Here is a 19847-nt window from a genome sequence, read left to right as displayed (position 1 = left end):
ATCCATAGAGTATCTGAAGAACTGCCTGCCATCTACCTAGGACAATCAATCATATTACTATTTTTAAAAAATTCTCATCCTTGGATATGTTTATTGATTTTAGAGAGAAAGGGAGGTTGGGAAGAGAGAAACATCCATGTGAGAAACATCAGTTGGTTGTCTCCCATATGTACTCTCTGACTAGAGATTGAACCCACAGCCTTTTGGTGTATGTGACGATGCTCCAACCAACTGAGCCACCTGACCAGGGTCAGGGGAGTTACTGTCCAGGCCATAGAAGGCTGCCCTCATCTAAGGTGGCAGGTAGAGACATAACTACCAGGAAGTGAGACTTTCACGAAGGACGGATCTGATCTACAAAGACAGTTGGCTTCCAGTATGGAAACTTCATTTCCCAGTCCCTTCTGGTCTCTGCAGAAGAGTGAATTCATGAGAAGGCAAATTCAAATGTATGTATGAGGAACCTTTATGTATTTACTAACTTCTGAATTTTAAGTGGTGGAACCAAGGTGTGTCTATCTGCCCCTCCTTTGTGAAACCAAGGAAAAGCAACAAGGACAAGAATCAGATGTGGAAGCTCCATCTTGAATGGAGTTGAGACATACAATTCTGAGCCTCAAAGTCCACCAAGAAATGCTGCTAAATGTGGTAAGAATCCTGGGAGGAAGCTGCTCTTGCATTTGAAAGCACAGAATTACTCCAAAGCAGTGGTGTATGTGGGCAAACAAAACAAAGCAAAACAAAACAGAAAAACATCTTCATTTCATCCATAGCATTACTTTTAAAAGTCTGGCTTTTCAAGTCTCCCTATTTCTGTTTATGGTCTCAGGGGCAGGACAGGGACCAGGGGGCTGAAGAAGAAACTCGGGGCCTGAAAAAGGGATTTATCATGTGACTGATGATGAGCTGGGACTGCAAAGTAAGGGCCAAATCCTTGCTGCTTCGACTGTGGGCCACGAACTAGCAGCATCAGCATCACTTGAGAATGTGTTTGAGCTCCAGAATCCTGGGCTCTAACCCTGACCTGATCGTTTGAAATATGCATTTTCATAAATAAGGTTCCCCAGGTGATTTGAGTATGCAGTAATGTTTGGGAACCACTGGACTAAAATTTCCTGCTACTCTGCATGACTGCCTGTTGATAAACAGCTAAATCAGGAAGAACTCAACTCATTCAAAAAATTAAAGACCTAGCCCTACAGAGGGAGGCCCTGTGAAACACTGGAAGACTCAGCCTTATCCAACTTCCTTCTAAAATGAAGGGGGGGGGACAAACAATAAATATGCCAGCATCATTAAAATAGGAAAGTGATAGCACCTCATATCACACACTATTCAAGTGTAATATAGCCCTGGCCAGGTGATTCAGTTGGTTGGAGCATCATCCCATACACAGAAAGGTTGCAGGTTCAGTTCCCAGTTGGGGTGTATACCTGAGTTGTAGGTTTGATCCCCAGTCAGGGCACATAGGGGAGGCAACAGTTTGATGTTTCTCTCATTCTCTCTACCTGTCTCTCTCACCCTTTCCTCTAAAATCTATAAAACATATCTTCTGGGTGTGGATTTTTAAAAAGTATAATAGGAAACAATAATTAGGGCCACACTAAAAGAAAACACCAGGATCTTTGGCGCCCTCATTATGGCCAAAGAAGAGGGACATAATGGAGAAAAAGCAAGCAGAGGAAACTGAAAAACCTTACTAATACATCCCAACTTGGTGAGTAAGATGTAGCACTGGGTGAAGGTGCCTAAACTTCCTCTAAGAATCATTCTACATCAATACTAGTTTAAATAGCAAAGGCAAGTTGTCAGTATCTATTAAAATATGCCTGTCTTTTGATCCAGTAATTGGTAATTTTGATCCTCCAAAAACATTGGTAAAATTGTACAAAAGCACCCTTGCTGGTGTGGCTCAGTGGACTGAATGCCCGCCTGCAAGCCAAAGTCACCGGTTTGATCCCCAGTCAGGGCACATGCCTGGGTTTCGGACCAGGTACCCAGTTGGGGGCATGCGAGAGGCAACCGATCTATATCTCTCTTGCACATTGGTGTTTCTCTCCCTCTTTCTCCCTCCCTTCCTCTCTCTCTCTTTTTTTATTTTTTATTTTTTTAAATATTTTATTTATTTATTTTTAGAGGGGAAGGGAAGGAGAGAAGGAGAGAAATATCAATGTATGGTTGCCTCTCATGAGTTCCCTGCTGGGAACTGGCCTGCAACCCAGGCATGTGCCCTGACACCCAGGCATGTGCCCTGACTGGGAATAGAACCACGATTGTGTGGTTCGCAGGCCCGTGCTCAATCCACTGAGCTACACCAGCCAGGTCCTCTCTCTTAAATAAACAAAAATCTTAAAACGAAAAACCTTACAAAAATATATGTACAAGAATGTTAATTGAAATGTTGTTTGAAAATAGATTCTATACCCTTAGTGATCCCTGCCTTCACTAAATGCTTATTTGAGATCTGCACTTCTGGTGAAAATGAAATTAGAGGGAATAGTTTACCCTTCCACCTAAAATGTTAAAAAACTGGACAAACTACACAAAACCTTGGTGTTTAAGAGACTCAACATCTGGCAACGAGAGAGAGATCCCTGGGGCCTGGGACATGAATGAGGTGAGTGCCGTGCTATGACCTCCCCAGGGAGCTGCGCGTGGCATTTCCAGGCTGCAGTGTTTCCTAGTGGAGGAGATGGGGCTGGGATTCCAGGAGACTGAGGGGGTTACACCTCACAGGATAAAGCGCCTGAGTGCTCTTAGAGAAAAAACAACATAGTCATCTGCAAAATTTTTACCTGAGTAAACTCTGGTATTTAACAGAATAGTGAACAGAACACATGTGTGGAAGTTACCTGAAGTCCAGGAAAGGACTAATAGAACTATAAGGAGAAATAGACAAATCCATGATGGTAAGAGATTTCAAAATGCATCTCTCAACAGAACGAGTAGAAAATCAGTAAGGATATTGAAGACTTAAACAACACTATCAGCCAACTTGACCTAATTGACATTTTGAAATGATCCCACCCCAGAACATAATATACATTCTTTTCAAAAGCCCCTAGCACATTTACCAAGACAGACCATAGTCCAGGCCTTACAACTTGTCTCCATAAATTTAAAAAGGTTCAAGTCATACAAAATGTTCGTGTCACCAGAATAGATTAAATTAGAAATCAGTAACAGAAAGATAATTAGAAAATCCCCAAATATTTGGACCTAAATAGCCCATTTTTAGTAACCCATGGGTCAAAAGAGAAACCAAAAAAGGAAATATAGAAAGTATTTGAATTTAATGAAACTTAGAACATAGAATATCAAAAGGTGTAATGCTGTATTTAAAAGGAAATATAATAGCACTAGCTGCCTAAATTTTAAAAGAAAGCTCTCAAGTCCATTACTTCAATTTCCACCTTAACAAATAAAGTGAAGAGCAATGAACACCAGAAATTAAGAAAAACGGAAACAATAAACGTAATAAAAATCAACCTTGGAGATTTTTAAATGATTTTATAGAACTGATATGAAAATTGTTTTTAGTTTTTGATCTGAAAAGCTTAAATAAAAAATTGTCATACCTTATACTGCATGTATGATCACACTTCACAAATGTGGTTGTTTTCCTCAGTTGTGGTCCAAGTTAGAGAGACCTAACCCATGTGGCTGTACATTCCACAAAGTTCTCTTAACAAGATGTGGTTTTTAAAAAAATTGTTTTAATTTTTGTTCAAGTACAGTTTTCTGCCTTTTACCCTCATCCCAGGCCACCCCCGCAGCCCTCCCCACCTCCCTTCTGTTTCCACCCACGCCTTGTTTTTGTCCATGTGTCCTTTATACTTGTTCCTGCAAACCCTTCCCCTTTTCCCCTGAAATTCCCTCCCCTTTCCTCTCTGGTCACTGTCAGCCTGTTCTCAATTTCAGTGTCTTTGGTTATATTTTGCTTGTTTGTTGATTAGGTTCCTGTTCAAGGTGAAATCATATGGTATTTCACACCAGTCAGAATGGCCATCATAAAGCAATAAACAACAAGTGCTGGAGAGGGTATGGGGAAAAGGGGACTCTAGTTCAGTGTTGGTGGTACTGCAGACTGGTACAACCACTATGGAAAACAGTATGGAATCTTCTCAGAAAACTAAAAATGGATCTGCCTTTTGACCCAGCAATTCTACTGCTAGGATTATATACTAAGAACCCTGAAACACCAATCCAAAAGAACCTATGCACCCCAATGTTCATAGCAGCACAGTTTACAATAGCCAAGTGCTGGAAGCAACCTAGGTACCCGTCAGTAAATGAATGGATCAAAAAACTATGGTACATTTACACAATGGAATTCTATACAGCAGAAAGAAAGAAGGAGCTCCTACCCTTTGTGACAGCATGGATGCAACTGGAGAGCATTATGCTAAGCGAAAGACAAATACCGCATGATATGGGTGTTTAAAAACATGGCTTTTGCAGCCCTGGCCAGGTAGCTCAGTTGGTTAGAGCATTGTCCTGATACATGAAAGTTGCATGTTTGATCCCCAGTTAGGGCACATACAATGAATGCATAAATAAGTGGAACAACAAATCAATGTTTTTTTCTCTCTTCCTCTTTTTCTCTTAAAAAAAAATCAATAAAAAAATTTTAGGCCTGGCTGGTGTAGCTCAGTGGATTGAGCACGGGCCTGTGAACCACACGATCGCGGTTCGATTCCCAGTCAGGCCACATGCCTGGGTTGCAGGCCAGTTCCCAGCAGTGGACTCACAAGAAGCAACCATACATTGATATTTCTCTCCTTCTCTCCTTTCCTTCCTCTCTAAAGACAAATAAATAAAATCTTTAAAAAAATAAAACAAATAGAGAAGAAAAATTTTTTAAAAAGTTTCTAAATAGCTTCTGCAGAAGTAAAATATACACAAAAGCACCCAACTGTATATAACCCACTTGCAAAATAGACCTTTGATTTCAATTCTTATGTATTTTGTACAAGCTAGAAAGAGACTGAACACTATTATGGTGAACAACTCATGGGGGAACAGCCTGGTACACAAATCCAGGGGTTTTCCCATATATTCACCAGTTCAGCTGCTATAACAAAGTACCACAAATTGGGGTCTTAAACAACAGACATTTCTTTCTCTTGGCTCTGTAGGCGGAGGTCGAGACTGGGGTGCTAGCACAGTTGGGTACTGTGAAGTGTTAGCTTCCTGGCCTATAGACAGCTCTGTCCTGACCTGGCAGAGAGAGAAAGTGAAAGGGATACTCTCTAGCATCCCTTCTTTTAAAGACACAAATCCCATCATGACAGCTCCACCCTCATAACCTCATCTAACCTCAATTACTCCTCAAAGGCTCCGTTTCCAAATACCATCACCTTGGGGGGAAGGGCTTCAACATATGAATTTGGGTTAGACACATTCAGTCCACAAGGCCCCGTTCTCCACCAATTACTTATTGCATGCCAGTGTTCTTACTTGAAAATACCAACATTCATATAAATATAGACAAATTTATTTTCAAATAAAACAACAAATATTTCTGCTCAGCAGTTCCTCGGTCTTTAGTATATCCTGTTCCCACCTTACTCCCACTCCCCCCGCCAGCACTAGCCTGTCAGGCTTGTTAGGTTTTTCACATCACAAAAGTCATATAACTTTCTCTCTATGGAGATAGTATCATAATGTCTCCTTGCTCCACACAATTGTGTCATCTTTATCCATTCAAGAATTCACTCTTCTGCCCTGGCTGGCATAGCTCAGTGGATTGAGCGCGGGCCTGTGAAGCAGACGATCGTGGTTTGATTCCCAGCCAGAGCACATGCCTGGGTTGCAGGCCAGGCCAGTTCCTTGCAGGCTAACTACTAGCAGGGGACGCACAAAAGGCAACCATACATTGGTGTTTCTCTCCCTCTCTCCTTCCCCTCTAAAGATATATAAATAAATAAAATCTTTAAAAAAAAAAAGAATTCACTCTTCTTTATTATCACCCACAAATTTCTGTTAGCTAAAATTGACATCCTAGTTTTCCAGGAAGTTCCTTATATGCAAAATAGTTCTACTTCTAAGGGACAAACCCCAAACTCTTTCTTCACGTGACATTAAATCAGTTTCAAAGCCCCACCCACAAAGATGGACTTTACAATTCTATTTTTTTTGCATATGACCAACAAAATAGCTTTAAAACTACATTGGAAAAAAATAATCAGTGATTCTTATCAAACGAAGAATGTTTTTTATGAAAAATGAAGGATCCAATCATCTGAGCTTGATTAAGACTTATGATTAGGTCACTGCCTCCGTTAATTTCAAATTCTCAGGTCAAAGTCACCAAGAAGTTTTGCTGTTTGGCTTTCAAAGTGGGATGCATCATCAAATGGTCCCATTTTGCAAAATTTTTGTTAGAGACAAATGCCTCTTCCTCGTGCCTCTGTCTCTGCTACTTTGAGCCTCAGTCTTTCCTTTTGTAACAACGTTAGGCTTTTTGTGCTGAATGGGTACTTTGATGTCAAATCAGGCATGAGCTCCAAGTGTATGCCTTCCCATATTTACTAGATGCATAGGGTTTCTCTGAAGAATGACTTCTCTGATGTCGGATAGGGTCCGAGCCACTGCTGAAGGCCTTCTCACACTTGTTACATTCATAGGGTTTCACTCCGCAATGACTTCTTTCATGTAGAATAAGGGATGTACATTGACTAAAGGCCTTCTTGCATGTTTTACATGTGCACGGTTTCTCTCCAGTGTGAATTCTTTCATGTTGGGTGAGACGCGCACTCTGGCTGAAGGCCTTTCCACACTGACCACACTGATATGGTCTGTCTTCAGTATGAATTCTCTGATGTTTAATACGAAATAATTGGTGGCCAAACACTTTACCACATTTATTGCATTTGAAAGGTTTCTCTTCAGAATGAATGTTCTGATGAATTTTAAGGTTGGCAGTTTCAGAAAACATCTTCCCCCATTCCTGACATTCAAACAGTTTCTTTTTCCTTGTATGAACTTTCTGGCATTGAAGAAGGGGTGACTCTCAATTATAGACCTTCTCACATTTGTTCCATCTGTACAGTTTCTCTCCATTATACATTTTTAGATGTAGAATAAGGGTTGAAAGCCGCCTGAAGACCTTCTGACATTTATCACGTATGTAGGGTTTTTCTGAAGCATGAACTCTCTGATGAAGCATAATGGACGAAATCCTATTAAAGGATTTTCCACATTTTCTATGTTTATAAGGATTCTCTAAAGGGTGACTTCCCTGCTGACTTAAGGCCTTCTCACTCTCATGGGTTTTTCTCTCCTGTGTGAATTATTCTGTGTACAACAAGGACTGACCTCTTACTGCAGCCTCTTGCACGTTTACTGCGCTTACATATTGTCTTTCCATTTTGAGTCTTCCTATGAAGTAAAAGGGATGACCTTTTTTTAAAAAAAAAAATTCTATTTATCTTTAGAAGGGAAGGGAAGGAGAGGAGAGAAATATCAATGTATGGTTGCTTCTGGTGCATCCCCTGCTGGGAACTGGTCCCTGCTGGGAACTGGCCTGCAACCCAGGCATGTGCCCTGACTGGGAATCGAACCACGATCGTCTGGTTCGCAGGCCCGTGCTCAATCCACTGAGCTACACCAGCCAGGGGGATGACCTTTGAATGAAGGCTTTCCCACACTTTCTGCACCAGGGGATATTCTCCACAAGGTGGCTTTTCTGATGTAGACTGAGGGATGGGCACTGACTCAAGGCCTCCCCACAGCCAAAGTTTTTTTTCCATCATGCATATTCTCATGGAGATTCAGGGTCATTCTCTGAATGAAGCTTTCCCCACACTTACCACATTCATGGCTTTTCCTTCCACTCCACTGTGAATTCTCTGATGAAGGATGAGGGCTGAGACCTATTTGAAGGCTTTTCTATGATTACTACATTCATAAGGCTTCTCTTCAATATGAGAATTCTTTTTTTTTAAAGAATACATTTAAAAATTTTTTTAAAGATTTTATTTATTTATCTTTAGAAGGAAAGGGAAGGAGAGAAGGAGAGAACTATCAATGTATGGTTGCCTCTCATGAGTCCCCTGCTGGGAACTGGCTTGCAACCCAGGCATGTGCCCTGACTGGGAAACGAACCGCGGTCATCTGGTTCGCAGGCCCAAGCTCAATCCACTGAGCTACACCAGCCAGGGCTTTCAATATGAGAATTCTGATGAAGTTTAAAATATAAACTTTGACTAAAGATTTTCCCACTGACATTACTTTTTAAAGAATTCTTCCCTGGATGCACTTTCTCAGGTTTTATTGGGACTGAATTTTTCTTGCAGCCTCTCTTTCCTGGGGGACCTTTTCGTGCTACAGAAACTGGTTTCTGATAGATGCGTTGCTAGGTTTGTGGCAATGATTTGGATGTAACTTCTTGGTCTTGCATTTAGACCTTGAGTCTGAAAGATATCGACAATTTATATATTTATTTTATTTTAAAAAATTGTCATGTAGCCCTGGCTGGTGTAGCTCAGTGGATTGAGCACAGGCCTGTGAAGTAAAGGGTCGCCAGTTCAATTCCCAGTCAGGGCACATGCCTGGGTTGCAGGCCAGGTTCCCCAGAGGGGGACACATGAGAGGTGTAAACACCACACATTGATGTTTCTTTCCCTCTCTTTCTCATTTCCTTCCCCTCTCTAAAAATAAAAAATAAACAAAATTAAAAAAACAAACAAACCCAGTTACGAACTGTATGTTGTCTGTAAGAAACCCATTTTACATATAAAGATATATGAGATTCATAGTAAATGGATGGAGGGAAATATACCAAGCTAATACTAATCCTAAGAAAGCAGTAGTAGCTATATCAATTTCAGACACAGCACACTTAAAAACAAGGAAAGTTAGCATAGATAAAGAGGGTGTTACATAATGATATAGGAGTCTATTCTTTAGGAATATGTAACAATTCACAACGTGTGTGCCTAACACACCATCAACCTAACTGAGACAAAAACTGATTGACCTGCCAGGAGAACCAGACAGATCTACTCTCATAGCCGGAGGCTTCAGTAGCCCTCTCAGAAATGGACAGCTCCAGCAGGCAGAAAATCAGTTAAGGACTCAACCGCACCATCATTCAATTGCGTATAATTACTGCTACAGACAACTTCAGCCAACAACAGCAGAACCATATCCTTCTCAAGCTCCCATGGAGTAGTCACCAAGGCAGAGCACATTCTGGACCATAAAACACACCCTAACAAATTCAAAAGAGCAGAAATCTATAATGTCTGTCTGCTCTTGGACTACAATGGAATTAAACTAGAAATCAGTGACAGAAAGATCACTGGAAAATTCCCAATTACTTGGAGATTAAACAACACACTTCTAAATAATACATGGATTAAGAAGAATCTCAAGAGAAATTAAAAAATATTTTGACCTAAATGAAAATAGAAACATAACTCATCAAAATTTGGGATGCAGTGAAACCAGTGCTTGGTGGGAAATTCCTAGCATTGAATGCATATATTAGAAAAGAATACCTAAAATTAATCATCTAAGTTGCTCCCTTAGAAAAGAAAAAAAGAAAAACAAATTAAATCCAAAATCAGCAGAATAAAATTAAAAGATTTTTTTTCAATAAATACACTGCCAACCCTCTATATCCCTGGGTTTTGCATCCATGCATTCAACCAGCTGCAGATCAATATAGCTACAGTATTTTTCATCTATGGTTGGAGCTTGCAGATATGCAAGGTAAACCTAAATTACATGTAGATTTTCAGCTATGCAGAGAGTCGATGCCCCTAACCCCTATGTTCAAGGGTAACTGTATCAGCAAACTGAATTCAACAGCACATGAAAAGGATCATACACACAAGTGAGTGGAATTTATACTAGAACTTCCAGGATAGTTCAAAATGGAAAATTAATCTATGTAACACATCACATTAACAAAGGAAGGACAAAAACCACATGATCATCCCAAAGGATGCAGGAAGAAAGCCTCTCCCAAAATTCAACAATCTTTCATAATGAAATCACTCAACAGACTAGGACTAGAATAAAACTATCTCAATATAATAAAAGCCATAATTCAAAAGCCCACAGCAAATATTACAGTAAATGTCCCCAGCTGCCCTTCTCACATATCACAGGGGAAGTGTGTTACCCTTCTATCATTGCTGTAAGAAATAATCACAAAGTAATGGCCTCCAGCAACAACAAAAACAGTCTTACCCTCTAAAGCTCAGAAATCCAGCCCTGGCTGGCGTAGCTCAGTGGATTGGGCACAGGCCTTTGAACCAAAGGATCGCGGTTCGATTCCCAGTCAGGGGACACATCAGAGGCAACCATACATTGATATTTCCCTCCTTCCCTCTCTCCTTCCCTTCCTCTCTAAAGATAAAAAAATAAAATCTTACAAAAAACTTTATAAAGCTCAGAAATCCAAATTATGTTTTATGAACATAAATTAATGTGAAGGCGTTGCTACACTCATTCTCGAGGTTCTGGGAGAGAAATCACTTCCTGCCTTTTCAGTTCCTACACTCCTTAGCTCAGGGCCACAGCCTTCTGTCTCTGCCATTGTCACATTCCCTCCTCTGACTCTCACACCCTTACCTCTCTCTTATGAGGAACCCTGAGATCACATCGTTTCCACCTAGGTAATCCCTGCAAATCTTTCCATCTGAAGACCCATAGTCACATCTTGTGTCATCTTGGAAATGGGCCATGGGCATTGTTGTGGAGACCATCATTCGGACAACCACATCGGCCACTCAGAACATTTGAATCCCATCCTGGTGTGGAGATGCTGGGTGGCAGGTGTGCTCAAGTGTTTCTGGTGGGATGGAAAATGGTACAAACCTACCTAGGGTAATTTTGAAAATGCTGACATTCCTGCATTTAGCCTGTCTTGTGTAACTTCCTTTTCTCCAAAGGAAATAAAACACTAACAAAATGCAAAAAAAAGAAATCAATGTACAAGAGCTTTCAAATGATAATTATACCATGGATGCCCTATTCCAGAAAAAAACTAACTATATCAAAGCAATATGTCAAAATGATTTCCTAGCTACAGTCATCTGCATACATTGGTCTAGGGAAAAAGAAAATTTCTCATCAGATGTGCTATCCCAAAGCTTAGGGGTGGGCAAAAAAGAGATGTGAAACACGTGGTGTCTTCTGGGAGCTACCCTAGCAGTCACCAAAAAAGAACACAGACCTTGATCTCCAACATGGTGGGGTTTGAGTCCAGCTCTTTCATTTTCTAGCTAAATTCTCCTCACAATTCAAAATCATTTCCTCATAAGCAGATGGGGAACTCATCATAAATATGATACCTTTCACATGCAGAATTTTATTTCTCATGCAGTGAGAGTCACTTGGTCATCAAATTCCTAAGGCAGGGCTGACGGGTGCTGACTTGCCTAGGCAACTGAGATCAGAAGTAAGAACCAGTCCCCTTCTCCCCTCACTTCTCTTGCAGTGGCACTTGGCTCATGGTTTGACCACATGCATCGCTGGCTGCAGATGAAAGAAGAGAATTTCCTACTAATATCCTATGAGGAGCTGCATCAGGTAGTCCTTCTTCCACAAAATTCACTCTCTCCAACTTAATTTCACAGCTGTCTGCCTTCCCTCCACGCTTTCCATCAGAGCCCAGTGCAGAAATGTCACTGTCTTTTCTTCATTGACCTCCCTCATTGGCACATGTTCTCTAGTTTCTTGGTTATGTCTTCCTAAAGCACTTAGTGTGTGCACTGAGGAAGAGCTTAATAACAAATGTAGTTGCGGAAAGCTATCAGTGATTCTAGGGGAAATCTGATTGAATCTGGGCAGCCAGAAGTGGTGTCAGGGGGGGATACAGTGAAAGGCGGAACTTGACAGGGTCAGACAGGTGCAGGAAGTACTGACATGTTCCCAGGTTCATTGACAGGAAAGGGGTTCCTGTAGGAGTTGACTTTGTCAATACTCATAGCCAGTGATGGCTGGTATCAAAGGGAAGTGGCTGACTTGGAATGCACTCTCTCTTTTGTCTCTAAAGGGCATTTGCTCATGAACCCCCATCCGATCATACTGTGCGTCTTCCAGATGAACACGATGACTTAATGCTCTGCTTTTCCCGTTTTCTCTCTCCCCTCCTTCATTCTCTGCTGCCTCTTCGTTCTCACTCCCTACTTCACTTCACTCTCGTGTTTCCTCTTTGGTGGTTCTCCTTCTAGGACACAAGAGCCAGTGTAGAGGGTCAGCCAGTTCTTGGGCATGAAGCTAAGCCCAGAAGAACTGAATTCAGTCCTCAAGAGTGTGTCCTTCCAGGCCATGAAAGACCATAAAATGAGCAACTTCTCTTGAGTACCTGATGCCATCATGGATCACAGCAAAGGGCACTTTATGAGAAAAGGTATGAGCGTTTCTAATTCCATGACATGAGTGAGGTGGACGGTGAACTCCCCACCTTATATTGATGCACTAAGACATGGGATGATGGAACCAAGTGAATGTATGCAAATCACATAATTGGGACCTGACTTTAAGAGTCTAAGGGGTTTTTTTTGGTATTCATTAGGTTGTAAAGAAAACTTAAAACAAGGAGCACTGCTGTTGAACCCCACATCTCTTGGGGTGCTGCCTGTCCCACCTGTTTCCTAGATGCTGCCCATCACACAGAGCACACTCATGGTTTCTACACAGAGTTTCCACTCACAGTGCTAGTGTGGTCCCTAGGATTGTACAGTGACAATCTCCTCACATATGGACCATGGGGATATCTATTTCTCCGAAAGAAGCCTTAACATGGGACTACTGCGGACAGAAAAATGAGAGGGAAGACATGAGATTTAGCTTCAAGTCAACTATTCAACTGAGACGCCTATGACAATAATGAAACATGTTCACTAAACACAGGAAATGAGAGTGCTGAATGCAAAGACTGGGCCGATTCCATTGTCCCCCTGGATTTAAAATCCAGAGGGGCTGGGGTGAACTTAAAGAGAAATGACACGGACTATGGGCTGGGCTACCAAAGGGAACAGCATTTGAGTAAAGAAGACTGTGTATTGCAAGCTCTGGGTAGTGCAGTTGGATGCTGTGACAATCACAGGTACAGAGTTCAAGGAAAGAGGACTAACGTGGACTCACCAGCCATAGCGAGAACTCCAGTCCCACCTATAGGACCCTGGGCGAGAGCAGCAGTGTCCTAAAGAAATGTCTTGCACCCCGGCTGGTGTAGCTCAGTGGATTGAGCACCAGCCTGTGAACTGAAAGGTTGCAGGTTCAGTTCCCTGTCAGGGCACATGCCTGGGTTGAGGGCCACATCCCCAGTGCGGGGCATGGGAGAAGCAACCAAATTGATCTTTCTCTTCCTCTCTTTCTTCTTCCCTTCTCTCTCTGAAAATGATGAAATTTTTTTAAAAAGGAAAATTAAATAAAGTAAGCTCAGGGAAGCATGTAAAGAAGGAAGAGATGAGCAATCCTGATTAGCGGGAGGGTAAAAAAAAAAAAAAGAAAAGAAATAAATAAAAAAGAAATGTCTTCCATGTTGAAGAGGTAGACAAGTAATATCCTAACACAGTGCCAGGCAGAGAATAATTACTTCCCGCATGTTAGGTGTTCTTGCTGTTGTGACTTGCTCTATCCCCTCCCACTGTCCTTGTGAGGCCGCTACTGGGAACAGTGCTAATGAACAGAGGGCACAATGTAAACTGAACTCTATTATGCAACTAGTAGTCTGGTGTGGGGGCAACTTTGCCCTCAAGTCCCCCCACCCGCCACGGATGAAAGTAAACACTACCAAGACATGATCTGCTTGGGGAGGAGAGGTGGCCAGTTTCTCAGGGGAAAAAGAGGCCTTGAGCCCCTTCCTCCAGGGGCTTTTATTGGGTTGTAAAACACAGGAATACAGGGCGGCAAGGATCACACAGTAGATAACATTTCAAAGAAATCTGAGGGCTTAGTCTGAGTCACAGTCTGTCAGGAAAGGGGGTTTGCAGAGACTTTGGGGTTTCCTGCTCAGACCCTTAACATATGAATGAAAACACTCTTAGCAAAGCAGGATTTTTTAGAAATTCTTTCTTATGCCAAATTCCTCCCTGGATCCTCTCTTGCAAGGCAAGGAGCTGCACCCCTCACCATCAGGTTTTCAGGCTTAAGTGGATTAGAGCCAGGAAGCGCTTCTCCCAGAGTACCTGGGAACTTGGGCTTTGTCAAAACTGGGGGGCGAGAGTCCATTGCTCTTTGTTGCAGCGCCCCCAGTCCTTCCATGAAGGCCTCCCAAGTGATCGAGTCTAGCTTAGGTTGTCCCTCACTGGGAGGAAATTTACCCATCATGGACTTCCGACCATGCTTTGGGGGCAGGGAGGAAACGGAGGCAGCATTTGCTACCAGAGACAAGCTTTGTATCCTGTGGCTCACATTCCGGAGGTCGCTCACTCATCCTTAGCCATGGGGGGTAGTTACAATTCCTGAAACCAGGCAGAGCAGTTCCCAACAGTCTGGGATTGCAACCAATGCAATGTCAATCCAGGCCATAAAAATTTAACCACTCAGCTATACTGAGTGAGTTTTTCCTTGACTGTATATGACAAAGAAGTATAAATAAAGTCTAGAGACCTTGTCAATAAATCTAATCAGGACTGATGTTTTGTGTTTGACAGGAATCACTGGGGACTGGAAAAATCACTTCACGGTGGCCCAGAGTGAAGCCTTTGATAATATTTACTGAGAGAAGATGGCCGGGCTTCCTTAGGGCCTCTTCCCATGGGACTGAAGACCCCATGGGTGTAAATGCTGAATTTCCTATTGTTCTTGGGAACCAGGCTGCTCATACAAAGCCAACTTCGTATTGCATGTTACAATTCTTTATACACCTAATCACCACCATGTTCCCTTTTAACTTTAAGCCATGTTGGCTTCAAAAAGTTATATAGTATTTCCAACACAGAGAATAATAATAATAAAAACAAACAAACAGCCAATGCCCTTCCTAACCCCCACTCACTGGGTGTTAATGAATAAATGTTACTACATTCTCATGTTTGTGACATATGAATGCTCTGAGACACATCACACACACATATTACTCCTTTGGTGCCCACTCCCAATCACATATATTCTTTGTATGTGTGACATCCCATCTTGAATGCGAACTTAGAATTGAGCGTGCATACTCTGGGCTAGAGGCTTTTGTTGCCTATTTACCAACTGACATGGGTGAGGCACACGATAAATAGCAGGTGTGCTCATTTCAGCAAAATTGCTCAGCAAAACCGGTGAGAAGTTTTCTGAGAAATTAGGCTACTGCTCGGCCACCAGCTCCAAATGGACGACTCCCATGCCAGTGCTAAGCCTGGCACCCTGGCCTCCAAAGGGACCAAAGATGTCGTGTGTTGTGCCTTCCAGCCTGCTGGGCACCGGGATGAAACGGGCCTCCCATCCTGGCCACATCTGTGTTGGGTTCTCTCTTCCTTCCCTGTCAGCTGCCATGTTACCTATTCTGCAGGCCACGCTCATCTGTTGAATCATTTATACAAAATGCCCATTTCAAACTCTGTCTCTAGGAACTTCAGACCATCCTGAGGCAGTTAATTCAGGAGAGAGGAAGAAAAGGGACATGTTTCCCTTGTCCCAGTCCGTGGTGCATGAGTAGACAACTCTGAGCATGCAACAGCTCTGCGGGACTGAGAGAAGACACAATCCTAAAACTTCCCCGTAGGAGGGAGGAGGAGGCGTAGAGTTGAGGGGTCAAAATGTAGAGACTGGAGCCACTGCACTGGCTCTTTTCCAAACGTGCAGACAGCACTGAGCTGAATAGGTCAGGAAGGGTCAGGTAGACACGAGGCCCCCAAATATAAAGCCCTGGAACTGTCTCCAAAGAAATGGAAATGTGAGAGTTGCCTGACCAAGAATTCAAAATCACTGGCTTTTGTGTTCGTTTTGTTTATGACTGGATGTTTTAATTTTTTATTAAATGCATTGGGATGATACTGGTTAACAAGATTATATAGTTTTCAAATGTATAGCTCTATGGTGTAGGATATAAAGCCAAAGATGCTGCCTTCAAGAAGCTCAGTGAGCCATGAGAGAGCATGTGTAGACAATGAGAGGAAGCCAGGAAAATACATTTTTCAACGAGAACTTTGGGATGACACCTGCAAGATGGTGAAATACATAGTACCTGTCTTCAGTCTCGCTCACAAGAAAGGGACACTAGCAGGCGTCTACAGACAGGGCACTTTTTGTGGCTGCCGGGACCAGGGTTGAGGCTGAAGTGCCCTCCTTTGGCTCACAAAAGAAAAATGGAAAACACAGCATTCGAAGAGTAAGGGAGCATCTCACTTCGACCTGTCCCAGGGTGGGCCAGGGCCACACCGAGGGTGCCCTGGGCCTCACAGTTCCTCCAGTGGGGATGTCTTCCAGGAGACCCACTGATGCAGATCAAAGGGGGACTCAGAGAGAAGGGGGCAGGAACGTCCTTGTTCCTGTTAAAGACAGAGACTGAGCTGAGATCCTATCCCGTCCCCTCTGTGGAGCCCAGGTCACTTGTGTGGAGCCCAGGAGGTTGCCCACGTGGCCAAGCATCTGGGTCAGTGGTTTTGATGGGCACGGGTCCCCAAAGGAAGGTCACCCTGCCCTCCCTCTTGGAGCCCATTTGGGAAACACTGTCAGACAGAAAACCATCTGGCCCCACCAAATGCTGAGAGGCTGGAGAAGGAACAGGTGAAATGCCAGCTTCTAGGTGACATCCCTGGATATGGGGTGTCCAGCGTAGGTTGTGGTACAAGCTACAACAACAGCAATTATGGGGTGCAGGGAATCTGGTCACTGCTGTGAGACTGATCCCAGGCGGGCCTTCAGGCAAGGAAAACACCTTGAAGTCGCTTCAGACCGCCAGCACTCAGGCATGTGGCCAGCTAGGCACGGATACGTGAGGGGCACCAGTCAGCAGCGGTGTATTCCGCAGCCTAGAGCAGAAGGCCCACCTGCTGTAGGGGATGGAGTGCTCTGAGGCCTGACCACTAATGGACCCTCAAGCTACAGCAAGGCCAGAGGGAAGCTGTTTGTTGTGGGCCTGTGTGGAGGCAGTTTCGATCTTCGTCTCTACGAATTCTGTCCCAAACCAGCACCTTCGCAGTCTGTCACAATCATTGCTCTCTGGTGTCACTGCCAGGCAGCCTCCTCACAGTCACCTGTTGAGCCCCAGGGAACATGAGTTTGAAAACTCCCCTAGGAAACAACACCCTTCAGTGATCGGAGGCGCAATTGCAGAATACGGCCACGAGGTGGCACCATAGCCACGCTGTTCAACCTCTAGGGGGACACCTCCCACCGTCCGGCTGCTCTCAGAAAAGCAGGTCATCTACTGAGGTCCTACTATGTGCTGGGATCATTGCAGGTTACATTCTCAAGTTCTTACAAGTGCACATAGGCAGTTGTGCTTCCACGTGGCAGACGAGGGAAGCAAGGCTCAGAGAGCGACACTGCAACTCAGTGTCCCCATTTACAAGACAGGGCACTGCTGGCCTCTGGGAGGCCAGCATGTTTCAGTGAGGTAACTATGGGTTAAGTGGTAGGTAGAATTTCGGCTGAGCTGTGTGTGCCCAGCAAATGGCATTTAGGTGTGTTTACGATCACTGTTGCTTGGTTATTATTATTAGCTTCATTAGCCCGGTTTTGCCAGTCCCTCCCTACAGCCAGGCTCTTCCGCAGCACAGCAAGGGGACCCTAACTTTGAGCTGGTCCGTGGCCGCTGAGTCCTGGCTGCACCTCTCGGCCCCCCTTGCATCTGGTGCTCTGAGAAATGGCACAGAAGTCATGTAGTCCTTTGGCCACCTTCACCCACTCTCTCTTTTTAGATTTCACAGTACTTTCCTCAGAAACTCTTTCTGGGGTGACCCCTGCCCGGTCTCCCCTCCCCAGCTTGAGTGAAATAAGAGCTAATTTGGTTATGGTCCCCTGGGGTTCTGTGCTTGTTCTCATCATAGNCACTGTTGCTTGGTTATTAATATTAGCTTCATTAGCCCGGTTTTGCCAGTCCCTCCCTACAGCCAGGCTCTTCCGCAGCACAGCAAGGGGACCCTAACTTTGAGCTGGTCCGTGGCCGCTGAGTCCTGGCTGCACCTCTCGGCCCCCCTTGCATCTGGTGCTCTGAGAAATGGCACAGAAGTCATGTAGTCCTTTGGCCACCTTCACCCACTCTCTCTTTTTAGATTTCACAGTACTTTCCTCAGAAACTGTTTCTGGGGTGACCCCTGCCCGGTCTCCCCTCCCCAGCTTGAGTGAAATAAGAGCTAATTTGGTTATGGTCCCCTGGGGTTCTGTGCTGGTTCTCCTCATAGCACTTCTCATACTCTCATGGTTGTCCATTCATTTGTCCGCCCCCCGCCCCCCTCCCCCCCGTCCAACAACCCCCCTGCCCCGGGGCAGCCACAGAGTGTGCTCGGATGAATGAGGAGGTACTCTCCCCAGGGGGAGCTGTGACGACTCAGACAAGCGAGAAGGGGGCTGCTACCACAAAGACTAGGAATCCCATTCGGAAACCGGAACGGGGGAACCAGAGGTTGCACTCACTTCCCGGGCACTTCGTCGGAGCCCGCACTTCTGGCCTCGGAAACTAGGCCCTAACCCCCTCGCATACGCAGACTCGGCCTCCCGCCCCCGCTACCTGAGCCACCGTCCAGGTGACTGAGGCTGGTGGACGCCGCTGGACTCAACGGACTCGGAATGCGCGCGGGGCTAACGCAATGCGCATGTGCACCCCTCACCCGTTTGTTCTAGCCGCTGTAGCCTCTCCGCCAATCGGAATCCTTTTTCCAACCGGGCTCCACCTCATTCGTCAGGCTCCAGCGTCTCGCTGTCTCCGCGGCAACCCTCAGGCTGAGGGCTCGGGCAAGAGCGGCCCACAGACTTGTGGGTGTCGTAGTCTCAAAGGGGCAGAGAAACGGGACGCGCACTGGTTCATAAAAAACAGTTTGTGACCAAAACGCTTACATCCAGAGTTGACTTCGTGCTTAGAAAGAGCTTCTAAATGCTGTTGCCGTCTGTCATTTGCTGGGGAAGCAAAAAGGAAAGCGTTTCCGCAGAGGCTTCTGGGAGTTGTAGTTCAGCGCGCTGAGGGAGGGCTGGGAGCTGGCCACTGGCCCCAGATCCAGAAGTGGCCACCGAATGACAGGTCTGCTGATAGGAGTGAGAAATGTCCCTTGACCGTGGTGTTCCCTCTTCAGTTCCACTTTTCTAACTCCTGCCACGATGGTCGACCTGTCTTTGAACCTTAGGGTCGGTTGGGGGCGAGGAGCAAGACGTGTACTTCCCGTTTCTGAGTGAATGGTCACCACGGTAACAGCTTTCCCTTGACCTGCGCCCCTTGCGTGGTGACGTCACAAACTCCTCCACGACGAGGCAGTGGGCGCATGCGGCTGAGGAGTGAGGCCGAGGANTAACGCAATGCGCATGTGCACCCCTCACCCGTTTGTTCTAGCCAGTGTAGCCTCTCCGCCAATCGGAATCCTTTTTCCAACCGGGCTCCACCTCATTCGTCAGGCTCCGGCGTCTCGCTGTCTCCACGGCAACCCGCCGGCTGAGGGCTCGGGCAAGAGCGGCCCACAGACTTGTGGGTGTCGTAGTCTCAAAGGGGCAGAGAAACGGGACGCGCACTGGTTCATAAAAAACAGTTTGTGACCAAAACGCTTACATCCAGAGTTGACTTCGTGCTTAGAAAGAGCTTCTAAATGCTGTTGCCGTCTGTCATTTGCTGGGGAAGCAAAAAGGAAAGCGTTTCCGCAGAGGCTTCTGGGAGTTGTAGTTCAGCGCGCTGAGGGAGGGCTGGGAGCTGGCCACTGGCCCCAGATCCAGAAGTGGCCACCGAATGATAGGTCTGCTGATAG

General features: G+C 44.8%; 1 pseudogene; it reads left to right on the top strand.

The window, feature by feature from the left end:
- The first annotated feature begins 9713 nt into the window (after window positions 1-9713).
- LOC118992225 (bile salt sulfotransferase-like) lies at window positions 9714-14915 on the top strand (annotated as a pseudogene).
- Window positions 14916-19847: the final 4932 nt, after the last annotated feature.

Source organism: Sturnira hondurensis, unplaced genomic scaffold, assembly GCF_014824575.4.
Source record: "Sturnira hondurensis isolate 20B ecotype Veracruz unplaced genomic scaffold, ASM1482457v3 Scaffold0008151, whole genome shotgun sequence".
NCBI classification, from domain to species: Eukaryota; Metazoa; Chordata; class Mammalia; order Chiroptera; family Phyllostomidae; genus Sturnira; species Sturnira hondurensis.
Note: the sequence above shows the minus strand (reverse complement) of the source record. Positions and strands in the feature narration are given on the sequence as shown.